This window comes from Vipera berus (genome assembly GCF_964194415.1).
Source record: "Vipera berus genome assembly, chromosome: 2".
Lineage (NCBI taxonomy): Eukaryota > Metazoa > Chordata > Lepidosauria > Squamata > Viperidae > Vipera > Vipera berus.
Window position 1 is genome coordinate 110738648 of NC_138203.1, and position 20650 is coordinate 110759297.

The following is a 20650-nucleotide window of genomic DNA, read 5'->3' on the forward strand; positions in this document are numbered from 1 at the left end:
GCCTGGTTTGTGTATCAGCTTGTAAGAATATGCTGATAGAAAGGTAGACCAGCGTAGGATTCTTGGGGACAAAATTTGTGGGGTCGTTTTGTCCCACGTAAATATGCCTAATAGGGGCCTGTGATCAGTAAAGATTGTGAAGGGTCTGCCGTATAGGTAATCGTGAAACTTCTTCACGCCGGCGATGATAGCTAGAGCCTCCCTATCTATTTGGGCATAGTTTCTTTCTGCTTTGGATAGCATTCGGGAGTAGAAAGCGATTGGCCTTTGTGTTCCATCTTTGTCCAGGTGGCTTAAGACGGCTCCTATCCTGTACGGGGAGGCATCGCAAGCGATGCAGACGGGAACGTCTTCTTTAAATAGGGTGACTGTGGAGCTATTACAAATGATGTTTTTTAGGGATTGGAAACTGTTCTCGTGTGTCGTTGTCCAGGACCACTGAGTGCCTTTATCCAATAGCCTATGTAGAGGCTCCGCAATGGTAGCCTTGTGAGGCAGGAAAGCATGGTAAATGTTTAATAACCCCAAGAACGCTTGGAGTTCTTGCTTGTTTTTGGGGCTGGGGGCTGTTTTAATGGCTTTGAGCTTTTCGTTTGTGGGGTGGATGCCCTGGGCGTCTATCCTGTACCCCAGGAATTCCGTGGAGGGAACTCCGATGGAGCATTTCTCCTTTTTTAACTTAAGACCAGCCGTTCTGAGCCGGTCCAGGACAGTTGACAACCTGTCAGCTAGATTGGCTTCTGTCTCTCCGGCGATGAGTACATCGTCGAGGTAGGGACAGACCCCGGGAATCCCTTTCAGTGTTTTTTCCATTATGCTTTGGAATATTCCCGGGGCAGCCGAAATGCCAAATTGTAATCTTTTTACTTTGAATGCCCCGCGGTGCGTGACGATCGTCTGCGCGTCCGCGGTTTCATTGGTTACATGCAATTGCAAGTACGCCTGTGTGAGATCAAGTTTTGCGAAGATGGCGCCCGAGCGGATGGAAGCAAGGACGTCTCTCACCGCCGGGACTGGGTAAGTGTGGGCACTTAGAGCTAGGTTCAGGGTGGCTTTATAGTCAGCACAGAGCTGAATTTGCCCGTTGGGCTTGATAGGAGTCACTATAGGGGTCTCCCAGCTTCCCCCTTCCATAGGTTCTAAAATCCCCAGCTTCATGAGGCGTTCCAACTCGTCCTCAATTTTCTTTTTGAGGGCGAATGGAACCCTCCTGGCCCTAATTCTGATGGGTTGTATGGTTGGGTTCAGATTTAGGGAGACAGGTGGCCCTGTATACTTCCCCAAGGAGCCGTCGAAGACGTCTGCATATTTGTTGCAGACGGCTTCGAGGCTTGAGGTCTGTACTGCGTTGACGCCTGTGATTGCTATGCCCAAGGGGCTAAACCAGTTTAGCCCTATTAAGTTGGTGCGTTCCCCCTGCGTTACTAACACCTCTAGGGGCCCCTGAAATTTTTTATACTCTACCCACACTCGGGCTTTACCCTTCAGTTGGATAGGGGTTTTTTGGTAATCTGCCAATTGTACGTGGGGGGGCTCTAAAGGAATTGTCTTTTTTTGCGCCGGCAGATTTCCTTGCATGTTTTTAAGGAGATTAGGGATACTGCTGACCCAGAGTCGACCTCCATGTCACAGGCGACTCCCTGGAGTCTGGTTTTAATTTTTACCTTAGGGCTTAGAAAGTGGACCCTGTCTACAGCCTCCACTAAACTTCCCGGGGGCTCTCTCCTATCGGCTCGGGTAGGAATTGTACCTGGAGGGGTGGCCTCCACTTCGTGCAGATTGTCGTGGGGGCGGCTCCGGCAAACCGATTTGATGTTCCCGGTCTTCCCGCAATTGTGGCACTTCGCGTTGCGGAAGCGGCAACTGGCTCGGGCATGGTTGCCCCTGCAGCTGGCACAGGTGGCTTGCAGGTCTCTGTTGTGACTTCGTGGAGGGATGAGGCTCCTTGCTTTTTGTCTGTCGTTGGGGTCGCTTCGTCGGGTTTGACGTCTCTCCATCCGGCGTTGGAGGGCATCTATGTCCGTTAGGTCTACGGTTCCATCGTCGTCGCTGAGGGTTGTCTCGTCCTGATGCACGCTTCTGTGGTTTTCTAGGGTAGAATGTGTTGGGTCTTTCCGGTGGCTGTCTTCATATGCCAAGACCTCCCGGGAGACCTCAGCTAGGTTCATCTCCGGCTTGGCGATGATCTTTTTTTGGAGACGTTCGTCTCTCAGCCCTATGACGATTTGGTCCCGGATCCGGTCTTCTAAGTCCGGGAAGCTGCAGCTTCGTGCGGCGTGCCGGACTCCTGCGATGAAGTCGTTCGCAGATTCATCCGGCCGCTGTCGTCGATGGGCGAACTGCACTCGCCAGTATAGTTCTGAGCGGGCCGGCATATAATGTTTGTTGAGCCTGTCGGTGAGCTCGGCGTACGGGACCTCTGCGATCGGTGCTGGGCTGAACAGCCCCACGGCGGCGGCGTAGACTGGAGGGCCGCTTATGTATAGGAGAGCGGCGGCTTTGGCTCGATCGTCAGTAATTTTACTGACTAAGAGGAAGCCCTCAACCTGCCCCAGATGCGACTCCCAATGCTCTGGATGGCGGGTGTCGAATTCTCTGACGCGTCCGAAGTTGGCCATGCTGTCGAGGTCCGGTGATCCGCTCCACTGTGGAAGTTATAACTTCCCAGTGACTTAGCCGTGACTCGCTCAACTGGCCGGGAACTCTCTTCCCCTGGCCGTGACTTCAGCTCTGCGAAGCGGATCCCACCTTCGTCGCCAGTGAAGTGGCTGACAGACCACTCTGAGACAGCTGGCTAACATTAACAAGTTTATTTAGAGTTGGACCAAAAGGTATTAGGAGTTCGAGCTTTTTTAGCCGGCTGCCGGCCGGCTAGTCCAATCAGTGGCTGATCTTCTCCCGCTGGAATTCCTGGGCCAATCTGCTGTCAGCTATTTTGACAGCTCCTTGGCCGCGTGGCTGGGCGGCTCCACGTTGTGTTGACAGCCGACAGCTGTCAACCGGCTGCGCCTGCGCCTTCGCTGGGGAGTTTTGACAGCTGTCAAAACTCCCGCGTGTTCGGCTGTCATGTAGCTTTACCTCATAACCAAATATACAGTTTAACTTGTAATGATAACGGATTACATATAATACACTAATAATAAGACAACCCCAACTTAAATTTATAGTTAGAGCAATGGGATGAAAATAAATAGAACAAAATTTAACAGAGATAAAGGCAAAGTTCTTCACTGAGGAAACAGACATCTAATATACATGCAAAGAATTGGAAAAAGTGGCTTGATATTAATGAAAAAGCTCTTGGAACTAATAAAGGAGAATATTTGTAGTTCAGGGTTAAAATGAGAGGTCCTTGATGCTCTCTAAGCTTGGTTGGTTTTTTTTGTAGGTATTTCATTAGCCAAACTAGGTATCATCATCAGTAGTAGCTATCAGTGCTAACTATCAGTGATGTTACTAGCACTGATATTGTTACCTAGTTTGGCTAATGAAATGTCTTCAAGAAAACAACTAGGATCAGAGAGCACCAAGGCCCCTACACTCTTGGAATTGATTGTCTTGTTACTAATGATCAAAAGTAGTTATACTCTTGCAAGTAATTGATCACAAACTGAATATAAGTCAACAGGGTGATGTGGTTGCAAAAAAGAATAAGTGCATTTTTAACAACATCAGTGGAATTGTGGTTTCAGATAATAGAATAATGGTTCCATTTTATTCTTTGGCCTGTCCATTTCTGGCCAGTTCAAGAGGGAAGAGAGTCAAATAACAAGAGAGCTATAAACTAAGCTCCATGAAGGAGCTGAGCATGTTTAGACTTGAGAAGATTGAGGGAAGATCGAAAACACTTTTCAGGTAGCTGACAGTAACATTTTAAGGCTTTGTTCCAAGTCAAGAATAATGAATTCAAGCTATAAGAAACCAGGTTCTGACTGAATGCTAGAAATAGTAACAATTTAGTATGAAAGCAATTTCCACATTTTATATGTGTTTTATTAGAAACTAGACAACTGTGCCAGAAATGCTTTAAGGCAAATTCCTGCACTCAGCGGGGAGAGAGTCAAACCCTGTAAATGAAGTAATACATCACCCTGGTTCAGTCCTTATTTAGAATGGGTAGAAATGAATTCTCATTTGCACATTTATTGTATGAAGGAGGCATAGTTCACATACCTAAGTTATTGTTTATTTATTCCTACAGATTAAAGTTTTGGTCAATGATTCACCAATCAAAAACTACACTGTCTATCTCATTGTTGATGTTGATGATGTGCTGACCCACTTTACATATATCACAGATGAGAATGGTATTGCCTACTTCTCTCTGGATACAACTGCCTGGAACAACACCATGGTTTCTATAAAGGTGAGTTGACACAAATAAATAGGGATTTTGCCAGGCATCATAATGTCCAGGCCCATATTAACAATGTAGCTTAGTTACTCCACTAGCATGAAAAGGTTCATAGTCCCAATATCAAATACAACAAAAATGGATGCAAAGATTTATATTCTGAAATTGCAATAGTTTTATTGTAATAAAAACATGTGCGGGACTTGCAGTAGTTACAACAAAACATAGTGTGAAGTAGTCAGTTTGGACAAGACATATATATCTAATCCTTGGGAGGAAATGAGTTCCGTTCTGACATTAGACTTTCTTCTTTTACTTTTTTAGAAAGAAAGGGGACATCTTAGCCAATGTATGTATATGAATATTGTCACAGTTGGGCTTCTCAGTATATGTAAACCATGCTTAGCTACTGCCTGAGGCAGTGACTTTTCAAAATTATAGTGGTAATGAAAAAGTAACTGCAACAGTGCCCACATTTATGACCTTCATAGCATCTCTCTCAGTTAAGTGTATGCCATTATAGTCAATTAATGTACAGTGTCTTGTGCCTGGCATATTTTTTCCCTCCCTGCCCTCCAGAAAAGCAGAGTTCCTTTCCTTTGCAGTGTTTTACTGACACCAAGTTAAGAAGCTCAGTTCTCTAACTTTAATTAGCCAGCTGGCAATTGCTGCCTGTAACTGACAGGACTAACCAGTTTCACTAATCAGTTTGCCTTTTGTTTGCCTTCTAAGCAAGGAGTGGGGAGTGCTGGTGCCAGCTCATTTCTTTCAAAGCATATTTCCCATTATGTGCTTGCTTGCTGTTTTATAATCCCTTTCTTTCCAATAATGTAAATCCAAACTTTAATTCCCTTGCTAATTATCCCAGCATTGGAGTGAGCATTCCAAAGGGCAAGCAAGTGGGGGGGGGGGAAGGAAAGCTAAAGTAAAATCATATGTCATGGTCAGTTAGTGACCATGTCTATTGGTGACCAAATTGAGAATCCCAATGTCAGATGTCCTTGCCACACCCCTGGCTCCAACAAGAAACAAACCGTTGAATTCACAGGTGGCTTTAATCATGGAACATTCTGGCATGCATTTAGTCACAGAAACACCAAACAAAGTTAGCACTGGAAGCAATCACCTCCCAGCGTGTTACATATGAATTTCGCAACTGGCCCTACCCCCACCCACCTAACCAGAATCCGGTGTGCGAGGTGATCTGAGCAGCGAGGCAGGATGCCCTGCAGGCTTCCAGCTCTGTGTAGTTTCCCTGCTCTGATCAGCTGTTTGTTGGGATGCACGGCAGACTTCTGGCTTCCTGGTGCCTCCCTGCACCAAACAGCTTTTTCGTGGGATGTCTGCGGAGCCAACAACGATACCACGAAACTCTGTCAGTCCAGATAAATGAGGGAGGGAAGGGCTGTCGCTGGCCTCCTCCGCTGTATCTGGATGGTCCCAGGGACTGTCCTTGTCCCCTCCCCCCTCCTGTCAGTGTCGAGCCCACGGGGGCTTGATAGGCAGCCCCCTCTACCAGGGCTCCACCTGGAAGGCAAGGAGAAATGTGTGATTAATCATGGGCCATGGCACATGATGCAGCTAACACCCCCCCCCGGCTTACAGGAATACCGTCTGTGGAAGAGCAGTAACAACTGGGGGGCTTGGATGTCCGCAACACCATGGTCACCGCCACCACCATCACCCACTGGGATGGATAAAAGCAGGTGTATTCATCCAGATGACTGATGACCTGGCTTAGAAACAATGCCAGATGGTTCGGGTTCCCATTGAACATTGCCTGTAATGGCCAAGTCCCCAAGGGCCATCCCGGACCTTGTAGGGCAGGGGTGTCAAACTCAATTTCATTGACGGCTGCATCAGCATTGCGGTTGCCCCTAGGGGGCCGGGTGGGTATGGCCAGGGTGGGCGTGGCCTACTGGGTGGGCATGGCTAGAGTGCTTATGGCCTACTGGGTGGGCATGGCCAGCTCTACATCGTTTGCATCAAGGGTGCCTATGGGGGCCTGGGCAGGAGTGGGACAGATCTGAGGGTCTCTGGCAGAAGGAGGGTCTCTGGGCCAGGGCCAAGGCAGCGGGGGCCGTTCCCTCACTGTTTCCAGGATGGCTTCACGGGCCACATGAAACCACGTTGCGGGCCAGATCCGGCCCCCGGGCCTTGTGTTTGACATGTCTGTTGTAGGGCATCAACAGCAGATAGAGGGCGCTGTTCCCTGGTGCCTACACCCCGCTGGGCCAACGACCCGACCGCCGGAACCAGATGCCTGGTGGGAGCCCCACTTGGATCCAACAGCGACCTGCCTTCCCACGCAGCCTGCAGTCATCCTGCTGGAATGGGCAGGAATGCAGTCTGGGTGGGGCCTCTCACCTGTGGAGTGTCAGGAACATGGCCAGCATCCAATTTCAATGTTGGACTGAAACTGAATCGAAACCAGGTTTGCACTCTCTGGGTTGGTGGGGGTCCCATTCATGGCCATGATGCCGTCTAGGGGCCCACCTCCCAACGTGGCCATGAGGGGTGAGCCTGGAACCCAGCCTCTCCAAACCTCTCCCACAAAATATCCATCATATGCCACCCTGGCGCTGTGGAATAGCTCCACTCCCCTTCACTGTCATCCATTTGGCGCCTCTCTCTCTCCACTCTGTCATTGGGTGGCCCGAAGCACCCATTGTGTGTAGTTGGCCGGCTGCCAGGCCAGTGACAGCCAAACTATGACACCACTCTCCTGAGGCTCCTGCCTCCTGCGTCGTCCCAGCAACCGCCCGTGTGTTACTCGGTGGTTCTGCGGGTCAGACCTCGCACACTTTGGACTGCACCATTGGCTGGGCGTCTTCATCTCCAGCATCCGGAGTTGGCGCTGCCACACCAGCCTCAACTGGCTCTCTCCCTTCACCCACAGGTGCCATCTCCTGTGTGCCCTCAGCCATTCCCTGGTACCTGGACAGAACATTGTCAGCCCACCAAGGGTAACGGGTAGGGACAAATAAAGCGGAGTACTAACTTTCTGTCAGAAGTCCTTACCACACCCCTGGCTCCAACAAGAAACAAGCCGCTGAGTTCACAGGTGGCTTTAATCACAGAACATTCTGGCATGTATTTAGTCACAGAAACAGCAAACAAAGCGCTGGGAGCAATTGCCTCCTAGCACGTTACATATGCATTTCCCAACTGGCCCCACCCACCTAACCAGCATCCAGTGTGTGAGGTGATACGAGCAACAAGGCAGGATGCCTTGCAGGCTTCCAGCTCCGTGTAGCTTCCCTGCTCTGATCAGCTGTTCGTTGGGATGCGTTGCAGGCTTCTGGCCTTCTGGTACATCCCTGCACCGATCAGCTGCTTGTTGGGACATGTGGCAGGCTTCTGGCTTCCTGGTGCCTCCCTGTGCCAAACAGCTGTTCAGCAGGCTGGCCTTGGAGCCAATCAGCTGTTTGGTGGGGCAACCGCGGAGCCAACGACCATACCACCATGCTCTGCATGGTGAGGGAGGGAAGGGCTGTCGCTGGCCTCCTCCACTGTATCTGGACAGTCCCAGGTGCTGTCCTTGTCCCCCTCCCCCTCCCGTCAGTGTTGAGCCCACATGGGCTGGACACCCAATTGTGCTTGCTAACCAAAGACTCTGTCAGAATCCATATCTATAGACCCCATTTTTATTCCTTTTCTATTTCTTCCCCCTGACCGAATTCTCACTCTTCTCTTCCTGGGTTCTGCCATATTCCTGTAGGGGAGGGGGAGTGCTTGTGGGTTATTGCCTTGACTTCCTCTATCACTACAATGTAACACTTTGCTTTCCTGCATTATTTCTCTCTGAACTTTCTTCTCCCTTGATGTCAGGTCGTAGAGGGGGGAGAAAGAAAGGAATGTAACCTCTGGCAACTTGCTTATCTCTGCACTCCCAAAAGAAGGTGCGAAGAGCCACATAAACGTCACTGCTACAACCAGAGCTGGCCTAATGTTATCTCCCATTTCCCATGATGGACCTAACACCTGGGGATTGGCTGATTTGAACCGACCGGATGAACCATGGGGAGGGGTTTTGCTTGGGACATTTTAACCTATTGATCTGCGCGGGAAATTCTCAGATCCTGTCTAATATGCCTGCTATCAGCATCTCCTAATAAAAGTTCCTTTTGGAAGAATCTGCTTCCATGAGTTCTGTTTTCTTGGGATGAGGTTTTGAAGTGGCCCTGACATCAGACAGGATCTGTAGTAACAGCCCAGAAGGAAGACCCTTACTGGGGAACTTTGCAAGATTATCGTGTCGGATACCAGAGCAGGGAAGGAAAAAGCCAATGTGAAGGGGGAGCCTTCCTTCGGTCGGAAACCTGCCAACTGTCCAGCTCTGAATTATCCTATACCTCGGTTGTGGAGACACGTGGCCACAAACCTAGGTGGTCGATGGGCATCGGGAAGAAACACGACTGGGAAATAAGTCAAGAAAGGTGACCCTGAGACAAGATAGCCGGGTTGGAAGCAGGAGATGGAAATATCCCTCCATCTAAGTGAGGACGAAGAAGATCGTCTGGGCATTCAAGCTGGATGCTGGTAAAGGCGATAGACCTGATGAAGTCAGCTTTCAACTCCCTCAAAGAGGAGAAAACTGAGCCATGTACCCGAACCCATTATCTTGGGCTGCAGCAAGAAGAACACTGAGGGGAATCTGAGGCTGAGGTCCCGGGGACGTCAGGCGGAACTGCCGAGACCATTGCAGTTGCTGCAGCAGCCCCCACTCCCTGTTACACCGCAGCTGCTGATCAGGACAGGAGGCACCACTGAAGGAGAAGAAGACACCAGTCCATCCAGAAGTTCCCACCATTAGATGTAAAGTTCTGAGGGGAGCCACGACGCCTGGGATTTTTTCTGACCCAGGTGTTAAGCTACATGGAGGAGTATGGCCAGGACATCCCTACCGACTGCGCCCGGATCCGCATCGTTCAAGCAGCCTTAGACGGGGTCACAGCTGACGCCCTCAGGCGGTGATTCAAGGACCCGCTGGCAGACCGGAAAGCCCGTGAAAGAATAAAAATGATGAAGCAGGGTAGACACCTGTTAGCCGAATACACCTAGGAATTTAGAACCATCGCTGGCAAACTAAACTGGCCGGAGGACATCCTGCTCAGCCATTTCAAGGATGGCCTGACTTACGACCTCTACAACACCTGACTTCCCCGAGGAGGCCCACACTGACTGCACGACTGGTACATCCTAGCAGAAGAAGCAGAGATCGACCTGGCCAAGAGACATCGCAGAGGGAAGCCCCTTGGAGCCAATCACCATCTGAACCTTCTCACGACACAGTGAAGCCACAACCCACTGCCAAAAAATCCGCTGGGTGTTTCAGGTGCAGAAAAGAAGGACATCACGCTGCTGAATGCCGTTCGCAAAACCCCCAGGAGAAGCCGGACCGGAACCCAGCCGGAAAATCCGGGAAGTCACCAGCCAAGCCATGAGAACCAGCCATGAAAGGCACTGAGACCATAGAGTTCCCCCCTTCCACCCAACGAGGGAAGAGAACTCCAGCCTACACTGCAGGAGCATCCAACTCATTGGATGACAACTCCGAGGACGAATCCTTGGTAAATGGACCCATTACGCCCCTCACCCCTTCATGCCCGAAGCTGTAAAAGTTATAGCGCTAATAGATTCCGGATGCATGCGTTGCTTCATTAGCCCAATGCTGGTGGGGTCTCTGGGCATTCCAGTGAGGAGACTGATGAAACCGATTTCATTCAGTCAATTAGATGGGTCAGTGGGGATGCTGGCCACACTAGCCACGCTGCCAATCCACTTCACCCTAGGGGACCATGAGGAGACTATAACATTCATGGTAACCCCAGGCATGGAGTGCCCTATAATTCTGGGGATGGCATGGATAATGAAATGGAACCCCCAAGTGGATTGGAGGACAGCCAAGCTCAGATTCCCAAAGGTAGACCAGTCAAAGACACCACCCCAGGGGCCCCCACGAAACTCCGCAGCCGGGAAGGCAGCAGTGGGAGAGGAAAAGGAGTTATCCGAGATACCTGAAGAATACAGGGACCTTGCTGAGGTGTTCAGTGAGGAGAGGTCGGACCCCACCGACCCGCAAACTGTGCAATAGAAATTAAGCCGGGAGCAAAGCTCCCAAAACCCAGACTGTACTCTATGAATCCAGATGAATTGCAAGAGATGCAGAAATTCATAGATAAGAATTTAGAAAGGGGATTCATCGAACCAGCATCACCCAAAGTAGTGGCCCCGGTCCTATTCCAAGAGAAAAAGGACAGAACGTTGCGCCTTTGTGTGTATTACAGAGCTCTGAATGCAATAAGTGAAAGTAATCTGTACCCCCTTCCCCTCATGAAGGACGTGTTATCCCACCTATCAAAAGGAAAGATTTTTACTAAACTAGACCTAAGGGAAGCTTATTACCGTATTAAAATCAAGGAAGGGGTTGAATGGAAAACAGCCTTCAATTGCCCTATGGGGTGCTACCAATTTAAAGTTCTACCTTTCGAACCATGGGGAGGGGTTTTACTTGGGATGCTTTAGCCTATCGATCTGCACGGGAAATTCTCAGATCCTGTCTAGTATGCCTGCTATCAGCTTCTAATAAAAGTTCCTTTTGGAAGAATCTGCTTCCATGAGTTCTGTTTTCTTGGGATGAAGTTTTGAAGTGGGCCCTGACAGACTCGCTATAATAAAAATATTAAATCAGTTTGAAAACTGGTTTAACTTTATAGTATTGACCTATCTTGATATATTGACCATCCAATTTTCTCTTGTTGAACAGTTCTAAATATGACTTTAAAATATGATTGAACACTGATAATTCCCATTGTTGTGGTGCCTTTTCCCTTATAGGCAACGTACACAATTGGGAATAAAACTGAAGAACAGATTGCTCGGATGTCGAACTTCGAAGTTTATAAGTGGCTGAAGCCCTTCTACTCAGAGAGTAACAGTTTCCTTGAGATTCAGCATGTGGAAGAAGAGTTGCCCTGTGGAAAGGATCAGGAAGTATTGATAGATTATATCCTTGACCGGAAAGAGCTGGGCCCTGAGGCTGACCATGTAGATTTCTATTACTTGGTGAGTCATGGAAAGGTCAACAGGATGTCTATGAGAAAAGAATGGAAAACAACAAAAATAAAAAAGTGAGAAATAAAATATTAATACAGGCAATATAGTTCCCAATTCCTGGAAAAAAGAAAGAAAACCAAAATTCTAAATTAAGTAGGATGAAAAAGTAAGACAGAAGAACAGAACTGAAAATTGTTTCCTGAGATACTGGCATTTCTATATCTTATGTTGGTGGTTGACTGTATGAAGTCACATTACAGCAGTAACTGTGACAAATCAGACTCCCAGTATATGGTGAGTTTCTCTGTAAAGACTTTCAGAGGAAAACCATTGGGAAGAATTCAGATCTGCAGTTCTGCTAAACATGATAGTTACCTCCGTTTAAATTTTCAGAAGCAAAACCTGTAGCTTCAGTTGTGTGGTATGTTATTTAAAAAATACAGGTCTATTCCTTTCCTCTTTTTAGAAGTCTTCTGTAACAACATCTTTCCTGCTCTTCCTCCTATTCTAAATCATTACATGTCATTCTCTTTCATTGTGTAGTTTTCTGCAGTGTTTTTATAAGTCATAACTTAGTACTTCTCTTACTACCAGCTTGTATCAAAAGGAAAGATTGTTTCCAGTGGACAGAAGCAAGTGCCTGTTGGCCAGGATGAGAGTAAGTGTACAATTATGTTGTTGTAATGCACCTAAAGTACTTTTCTGTACTATCTATAGATCTATCCTCTCTCCCTCTCTCTCTCTCTCTCTCTCTCCCCCTCTCTCTCTCTCTCTCTTTTCAGTTATTACTTATTTTGTTTTCATTTCACAAAGCTAAATCTAGACAGTATCTCAAATAGAATATATACAGTAATAACCATGTGAAACAAATGAGCCTATACCAATTGTGATATTGGACTGTAGGGAGTACTTTGGATTTTTCAATGTTTGTCCTTTTCACAAATTGTCCCCCAGTAATTATTATTTATTTGTATCCCATCTTTATTATTTTTATAAATAACTCTAGGCACACTTTTCTCCTCATATTTTCCCCACAACAGCTCTGTGAGGTGGGTTGGGCTAAGAGAATGTGACTGGCCCAAAGTCACCTGGCTGGTTTCATGGCTAAGGTAGAACTTGAACACATGGCCTTCTGCTTTCTAGGCCTTGACCACACCTTACACTTTGTGGTAAACAATAATGTAAAAGTTGGGTTAAATGTTATAATAAACATTAAGATAATATAATATGACATGCATCTTTAATGTTAATACAGTATAACATTAATATTATATTATATTAACATTAAAGGTGCATAGCATGTTTAGATATAACACTAAACTTTTTAACAATTTAGATTTGATTTGTTATATATGTAATTATCATGCACATATTTTAACATCACTTTTAGAAACCAAATGTATTTCTGAAAATTTCCAGACTAAGCTAGTTCATCATGATGATGATACAGATGGAACATAGCCCAGAGCATTTGCTTTTTAAACTGCTACAGCAGGGGGTTCCCCAACCCCCAGGCCCTGAATCACTACTGGGCCATGACCTATTCGCAACAGGGCTGCATGAGTGATGGACCGGCGCTCGTGTGGGTGGGTTCTTCTCTCTCCCCCAATCAGGTTCCCAAGCCATAAAGGTTGGGGATCGCTATGCTACAGCCTGGCTCAGTAGTGGTTTGCAAGATTAAGATGAATTGCCATAATATTTTGATAGATTGACTTCAGTAGAGTTATGCTGAAGTAGACTCAGATTTATTTAGAAACTCCTTGGAATTGGGAAGAAATTGGTTACACTGACAAAGCAGAGGGTGAGAAGTTTTATTAACTTTTCTTTCCTTGAATAGTACATACAGTAATTATGAATGTCATAGTGCAGACATAATTTTTCTTTCTTTGGATTTCTTTTTCCACTACTCTTTCCTCCCCCTGACCAGCACTCAAAGTCACCTTCTCTCTTATCCTGACTCCCAGCTCTAACCTGGCACCCACTGCCAAGCTTCTGCTGTTTGCAGTCTTCGCTGATGGCGAGGTGGCAGCTGATGTTGATGTGTTCACAATAAACATGTGCTTCGAACATAAGGTTTGTGAGAAAGTAAGAAGGGCAGAGCAAAGAACATGCAATCACACATCACACAAAGTCATAGGGCATTAAAGCATGTGTGCTGCCTCATTGTGCATAAATTGAAGTGGGAGAGAAAATGGAAGTGATATATATTATCCACAACTTTTATCTTAGAACGCAGTACAGTAATCATAGGCAGCTCAGAACCAAACCGATGAAAACACTAAAACAATCACATTGCTTCCTTCCATCAAGACAATTCTATCTTCCTATTTTACTGTTGTCTTCTTTTTTCGAACTCTTTGAACCAAAGCACTTGGTTTCATTCACCCATTATTTTATCTTCTAAAATATTTATTTACAATGCAGTGATTTTAAATGAAGTTGGAAAGTACAGGAAATCTGTAAGGGATCAGATGGAGTGTTTATAAGCTTGTTAGTAGATACAAACTGCCTTCTGGGAACCATGTGAACACAGTTATTGTGTCCAACATTTTGACATACTTCCCGCTCTATAATCTTTTTTTTTCTTCCCCATGTTTGTTCATGTTTCTGTAGGGTATTTCTTTAATCTACTCTCCACTGTCAACATGGATCTCCCTTATAATAAAAATCTCCCTCTCTTCTCTCATCAGAGGAAGAGCTTCCAGGGTCAAAGGTCAATCTGCAGATAGAAGCTGCCCCTGGTGCACTCTCCTCTGTCCAGGCTGTGGACAAGAGTGTTCTCTTGAAGAAGAACTTAACTCTGACACCATTAACAGTAAGGAAAATATCCTTCTAAACCAAGCCCAACTTATACTTTTCCTCCCCATGCTCTATTATTAACAATAATCTTGTTATCCTTTAGGGCTGGTAGATGATGGGTTACATAATTAACTATTTGCTCCATTTAAAATATCACTGCAAAATAATGAGATTTATGTGCTTTATAGTATGTGAATTCTTAAACTTTTAAGATTATGATTTTATTAGGCTACATAGACTTATAATTATTTATAGACGAATTAGAGATTTTCATAACCACTGACTCAGGTATTCTGGAAGATTTTAAGGATTTTAAGACTTAAGTCATTTAGCTCTACAATTTGCTTTGTATTTTCCTTCTTTGATTCAATAGTTTTGTTGTGTGTAAACAGTATAGAGTAGAAAAAAATGTTTCTTTATACTAACTTTGTTTGATTCTACTTTATTAATATTGAATACAGTTGTATTGTTATTCATTGCAGCCATTTTTATCCCTAGGTATATACTGCTTCTTCAGCCTATTGGTTTGATTTAATAATAGAAGGATTTCACTATCGCATGGAAGATTTTGAACCTTACCCTTGCTTGCCTCCTCTGGATCCTAAACAAGAGAAAAATCAGCCTTCTAGGGTAGCTCCCTGGTATCAGAGAGAAGCTGATGTTTATAGCCTGTTCAAGGTTAGTGGCCTCTTCTCTTGAACCCAATGAACAAGAAAACAGTGTTATTCATTTCCGTGAGCTACTAGCATAGGCAAATGTTCCAAACTTCAGTGGCAAAAAAATGACAAAGTGATTTCACGATGCAAACTCTGGTACATCCCAATATCAGACACAGGTATGAAACTCATAGGGCTTGTGTTGTAAAATAGCAATATACTTTTTAATACTCATCTCTGTATATCCCATCACCTAGCCATAGAAATCAGTAAAAGGCTGCAACTTCTGTGTGACAAACAGTATTAAATGGAATACCGTATTTTCCGGCGTATAAGACGACCCCTGACTTTTGAGAAGAATACCGTATTTTCCGGTGTATAAGACGACCCCTGACTTTTGAGAAGATTTTCAAGATTTTTCATCTTATACGCCGGAAAATACTTACATGCCAGTTGCCAAGTGTCCGACACAAGCCCGATTCAGATTCAGCCCCGTCTGATGCAAATGGTGCAAAGCCACGTGCTCTTCCAGGCCAGACTCTGCAAACAGCACGCCAGAAGCCGCAACCACCGCGGGAACTCTGAGTCCCCGCCTTTCGGCAGCCTGCACAGCCAAGCGCGATTCGGCTTTGAGATAGCATTTGCAGACGGAGCAGCCGCCGCATCTGGAGCCAAGCCCCGCCCAGGAGACGGTTGGCCAGGCGGGCCCGGAAGACGCGCTAGAGAGCCGGGCTTGGGGCGGCCATGCCGAGGCCGGCTGGCGATGGCCGCTGCATGGTCTGCGGGCAAGAGGGGCGCCAAGTACTGCTGTTCCGCACTCCGTGACCAGGCAAGTAATTCTTCCGGTCGGCGCGGGTCAGGCAGTGCCTCGGCAGGAGCAAAGGTGCTCCCTTCCTACTGTATGTCGCGCGACATTCAGCGGGGCCCCTCTTCGCAGCACGCCACATGGGCTTCACCCGTCTCCCCATGGACACGCCTCCCTCGCTACGGGAGCCACCCCCGCCATCCCTGCACACCACAGACGCAGGCCCACCTCGACTCGTCGTGAGCCTGCCTTCCGCACGTCGGCTGCTTCCTCCGACCGTCCGACGCCGCCATGGAGATCTCCCGGCAGCTGGCCAGCACGCACACGCGCAGGACAACTCTGCCGGGTCTCACCCAGTGCCAGCGGGCTCTGCGGCGTCCTTGACCGGGACCGGACCCATCCGGGCTGCAACGTGCCTAGACGCGGTGTGGGCTGGGAAGTTTGGCGGTGACATGCTGGCTGGGAGGCAGCTTCGGAGCACATTGCCGGGGACTGCAGATCAGAGAGGTGAATAGTATTTTCCAGCGTATAAGACGACCCGGCGTATAAGACGACCCCCAACTTTTGAGACGATTTTCATGGGTTAAAAAGTCGTCTTATACGCCGGAAAATACAGTATTCAGGAATGATTATGTTTTATGAGGGAAGTGAGTACTAAAAATCAGGTAAGCTGGTGTCTATACAACTTAGGTAGGTAAGCAGGTAGGCAGGCTGATAGGGGTAATCAGGTGTCATTAAATTTTGATGTTTTCAAGGAAATATCAAATACCATTTTTAATTTCTTTGCAGAGTTGGACTGTGCTGGACAACAAAGTTTGGGGATCAAGGCTTTAAAGCTTCAGTAAGGTTTACTTTCAGTGAGAACTTCTATAGATTTAGCTTGTTTTGTCAGATCTATATGAACATATCCAATTTGATTCATGTTTGATTGAAACAGAGATGCCCCTTGTAAGTTTTGTCTGGCACTGTAGGTGCAGGGCTAGAAACGACTGAACACAAGGGTGGGAATAGTAACATAGATCCAGCAAAATGGCTGAAGTGCAGTAGTAAGGGGACAGTGGTTGTCCTTGTTGCCTGATTCTCCTTCCCAGATATTATGAGTATGATTATTTCCACTCACTCCTTACTTTCCCACAGCAATTGAAATTGAAAATTTTAACAAACACAAAAGTGAAAAAGCCTGTTTCCTGTGACCTTCCACCTCCAGAGAGAATTGTTTTAAAAACTGGCAGGGCAAGAGGTAAAAATCATGACTGATTAGATATTTTGTTGCTGGAAATTTTTAAAAGGCTCTCTCTTTTTCTTGTTTCATTTTGCAGGTCTCTATGAATCTTAAATGTTTTTATTCCTAGTGATATTAGTGTTTCTCAGAATAATCTCATCTTCAGCCAAATGAAACTTGCTGACATATCACCACCTGCCACCTGAACCAGATTGCTATAGATGTTATGCATTATTAGATTAGATTTTTATACCACTTTTACAGTATCACTTTATAAATAAGTCAAGGTGGCAAACATATGTAATACTCCCTCCTTCTATTTTCCCCACAGCAACAACTCTGAGGTGGGTTTGGCTTAGAGCAACTGGCCCAAGGTCACCCAGCTGGCTTAGCTTTCAGGAAGGCTATAACTGGTTCCACCATGTCTCTCAGAAGCTTCTCCTTAATTATTGCAGAACCATTTTACTTATCTTATTTCTAACCTAGTGTTCATCTTCCAGGTACTTCAGTTGCTGAAGATCTTGAAAATGTATCTCAAGGTATCACTGCCACAAAACCAAGGCAGGATACAAAAGCCAAACCCAGGACATGCTTTCCAGAAAACTGGATTTGGGATTTAGTACCTGTTAAGTAAGTGAATTCCAACCTTTGCTCACAAGGAAAAGAAATATTCTCATACAGGTAGTCCTTATTTGATGTCCATTGTGACCATTTGAAGTTATAGTACCATTGAGTGCACAGTATTTACAATGAATTTTTATAGTTGTGGCCATCACAGCATCCCTGCAGTCACATGATCACAATTGAGTTGCTTAACAACCAGTTCACAATTATGTGGCAGTGTCATGAGTTATATGATTACCATTTGTAAACCTACACTATCAATTTCTTATAAACAAAGTCAGTGGGGAAGCCAGCAGGTCACAAATGGAGAGCATGTGACTGTGGGATGCTGCAACCATTCTGGATTCAATTAGCAATAGCAATGGGGCTCGCTGGAACTGCTGTTGTAAATTAGTACAGTCATGCTATTGTGCCTTAGGACTGCATCACTTAGTGATGGAAATCTCAGTTCCAATTATTGGTTTTTTCCTCTTAATGTTTTATTGATTTTTAAAAATTACAGTCTTTAGTGCTTAGTAAACACCCTGTTGTCTGAGTTCACATATTTAACATTAACTTCTTCAGTATAAATCTGTTCAGTACTGTACAATCCAGTATTTTTCCCCTGATCCCCTATATTTTCCCCCATATTTTTTTCCATTTTCCCCTCATTACACAGTTACAATTCTTTTTTATTGAAAAGTTTTATAAAGGTTACAATGTTATCCCATCCCCCAACCCCCCCTAAAGCCCCTTCCCCCTCCCCCACTTCCCAAAGCTGGTTACAGGGTTACAAATACTATAGTAATATATAGTAATCATAATCTAGCTAACATTGATCGACTATATAAATAACCAAATACATAATACACTTTAACCCGCCTATAACATAATTACAAACACTCTAAAATATCCAACTTATAAAAAAAATTATAACAATCTAAAATTTACTCATAAGCTAAATGGAACTTTTTAGTCCCATTTTTTTCTGAATATAATCTATCCATCTTCTCCAAACCGAAATGTATCTTTCTTGTGAATGATCCTTCAAGTAAGCAGAAATTGTAGCCATTTCTGCTAAATTTGACACTTTAAGCGTCCACTCCTCTATAGTAGGCAGACAGTCCTTCCAATATTGCCCTACCAATAACCTCGCAGCTGTTATCAAATTCAACATCAAGTTAATTTCTTTAGTATCATAATCTGTAATAACACCCAATAAAAATAATTGTGGAGTAAACTTTATCTTTCTCTTAAAAATCTTTTGAATGTTCCACCAAATTTTAATCCAAAAAGCTTTTATATTTCTACAAGTCCACCAAATATGAAAATAAGTAGCATCCAAACTACCGCATCTCCAACATTTGGGCTGTAAATCAGAATACATACAAGACAGCTTTTTAGGATCCAAATGCCATCTTATAAAAATTTATAAACATTTTATAAAAATTTTCTCTTAAATTTTGGGCTTGAGTAAATTTTACATTTCTAACCCAAATTACCTCCCACACATCCAATGGAATTGGTTCTTGAATATTTTGAGCCCACTTTACCATGCAATCTTTTACCAATTCCGTTTCCGAGTCCAATTCTATTAAAGCATTATAAATTCTCTTTATATGTGCTCGAGTTTGATCTTTGATCTGTTTTATCAAATTTTCATCCATCAGTGTCAAACCAACCTTCTGATCTAACTTCCACCTAGCTTGCAATTGAGTATACTGAAACCAAGACTGTATGATATTTTCTTGCTTTAACTCGGCTACCGACCTTAGTTGCCAATCGTTCCCTACCAATCTAAGTAGTTGCTGATAAGAAATCATATCCAAATTCACACCCATAGATACCCCCTCTATTGCGTGTCCAGGAATCCCCCAAATTGGTATTTTGTAATTCAGCTTATAATAATACTTTCTCCAAACAGGCAATAAAGCACTTCTTAAAATATGAGATTTAAAAGCCTTATCAACTTTTTTATCATAAATCAAATATGCATGCCACCCAAATAATAAATCCCATCCCTCAAGATAAAGTATACTTTTATTGGTTAAATTAAGCCAATCACTAACCAGTGTTAAAACCACTGCGTCATAATATAATTTCAAGTTAGGCACCTTAAGTCCTCCTCTTTCCCGAGCGTCTTGTAAAATCTTAAGTTTAACTCTCGGTTTTTTCCCTGCCCAAATACATTTATTGATACCCTTCTGCCATTCATCCAAATTAGCATCTTTTTTCAAAATAGGTATCATTTGAAACAAAAAGAGAAACTTTGGTAAAACATTCATTTTAACATCTGCAATTTTTCCCAACAAAGATAATTGTAATTTTTTCCAATTATTTAAATCCTTTTGTACTTTTAACCATAACATCTCATAATTGTTCTTATATAATTTCACATTAGAAGCTGTAATATATACCCCCAAATATTTAACCTTTTTCACAATTTCATAACCTGTCAGTTTTACTAACATATCCTTTTCATTCATAGTCATATTTTTAGATAATATTTTAGTCTTATTATTATTTACCTTAAAACCCAAAACTTTCCCATATTGTGTTATGATTTCCATCAAATCTATAACCGATTGAATCGGTTGAGATAATGTAACAACCAAGTCATCCGCAAATGCTCTTAACCTATAATCATTCTGTTTTATTTTTATTCCCTTTATTTTAGTTGATTCCCGAATTTTAATCAATAAGATCTCCAATGTTAAAACAAACAATAATGGTGACAGGGGACACCCCTGTCTTGTACTTTTTTCAATTTTAAATGCATCTGTTAAACCCCCATTAATTATAATTTGCGCCGATTGTTGTTGATATATGGCCTTAATAGATTGCAAAAATTTATCCCCAAAATTCATCTTATCCACAACTTTCAATAAAAATTGCCAATTCAACTGATCAAAAGCTTTTTCAGCATCCAAAAATATCAATGCCACAGGGACTTGGTTATTCTTATCCAAATACTCAATTAAGTTAACTATTTGTCTTACATTATATTTCATATATCTTCCAGTTATAAATCCAGACTGATTGGTATGAACCATCTGTTTCAAGACTAGCATTAATCTATTTGCCAATATTTTTGCAAAAATCTTATAATCTGTATTTAAGAGCGATATAGGTCTATAATTCTTAGGCTGAGT

General features: G+C 44.4%; 1 pseudogene across 1 annotated transcript in view; it reads left to right on the forward strand.

Moving 5' to 3' along the window:
• Window positions 1-20650, forward strand: part of LOC308662780 (alpha-2-macroglobulin-like protein 1) — a 72378-nt pseudogene that overhangs the window by 35202 nt on the left and 16526 nt on the right. The window contains exons 4-16 of the transcript in view: window positions 2251-2351; window positions 4202-4366; window positions 5832-5888; window positions 7652-7831; window positions 9221-9327; window positions 10022-10178; window positions 11195-11422; window positions 12008-12071; window positions 13341-13490; window positions 14104-14228; window positions 14711-14890; window positions 16811-16913; window positions 17396-17525. The product of the transcript in view is annotated as an alpha-2-macroglobulin-like protein 1 (transcript). The remainder of the gene's footprint in view (window positions 1-2250; window positions 2352-4201; window positions 4367-5831; window positions 5889-7651; window positions 7832-9220; window positions 9328-10021; window positions 10179-11194; window positions 11423-12007; window positions 12072-13340; window positions 13491-14103; window positions 14229-14710; window positions 14891-16810; window positions 16914-17395; window positions 17526-20650) is intronic.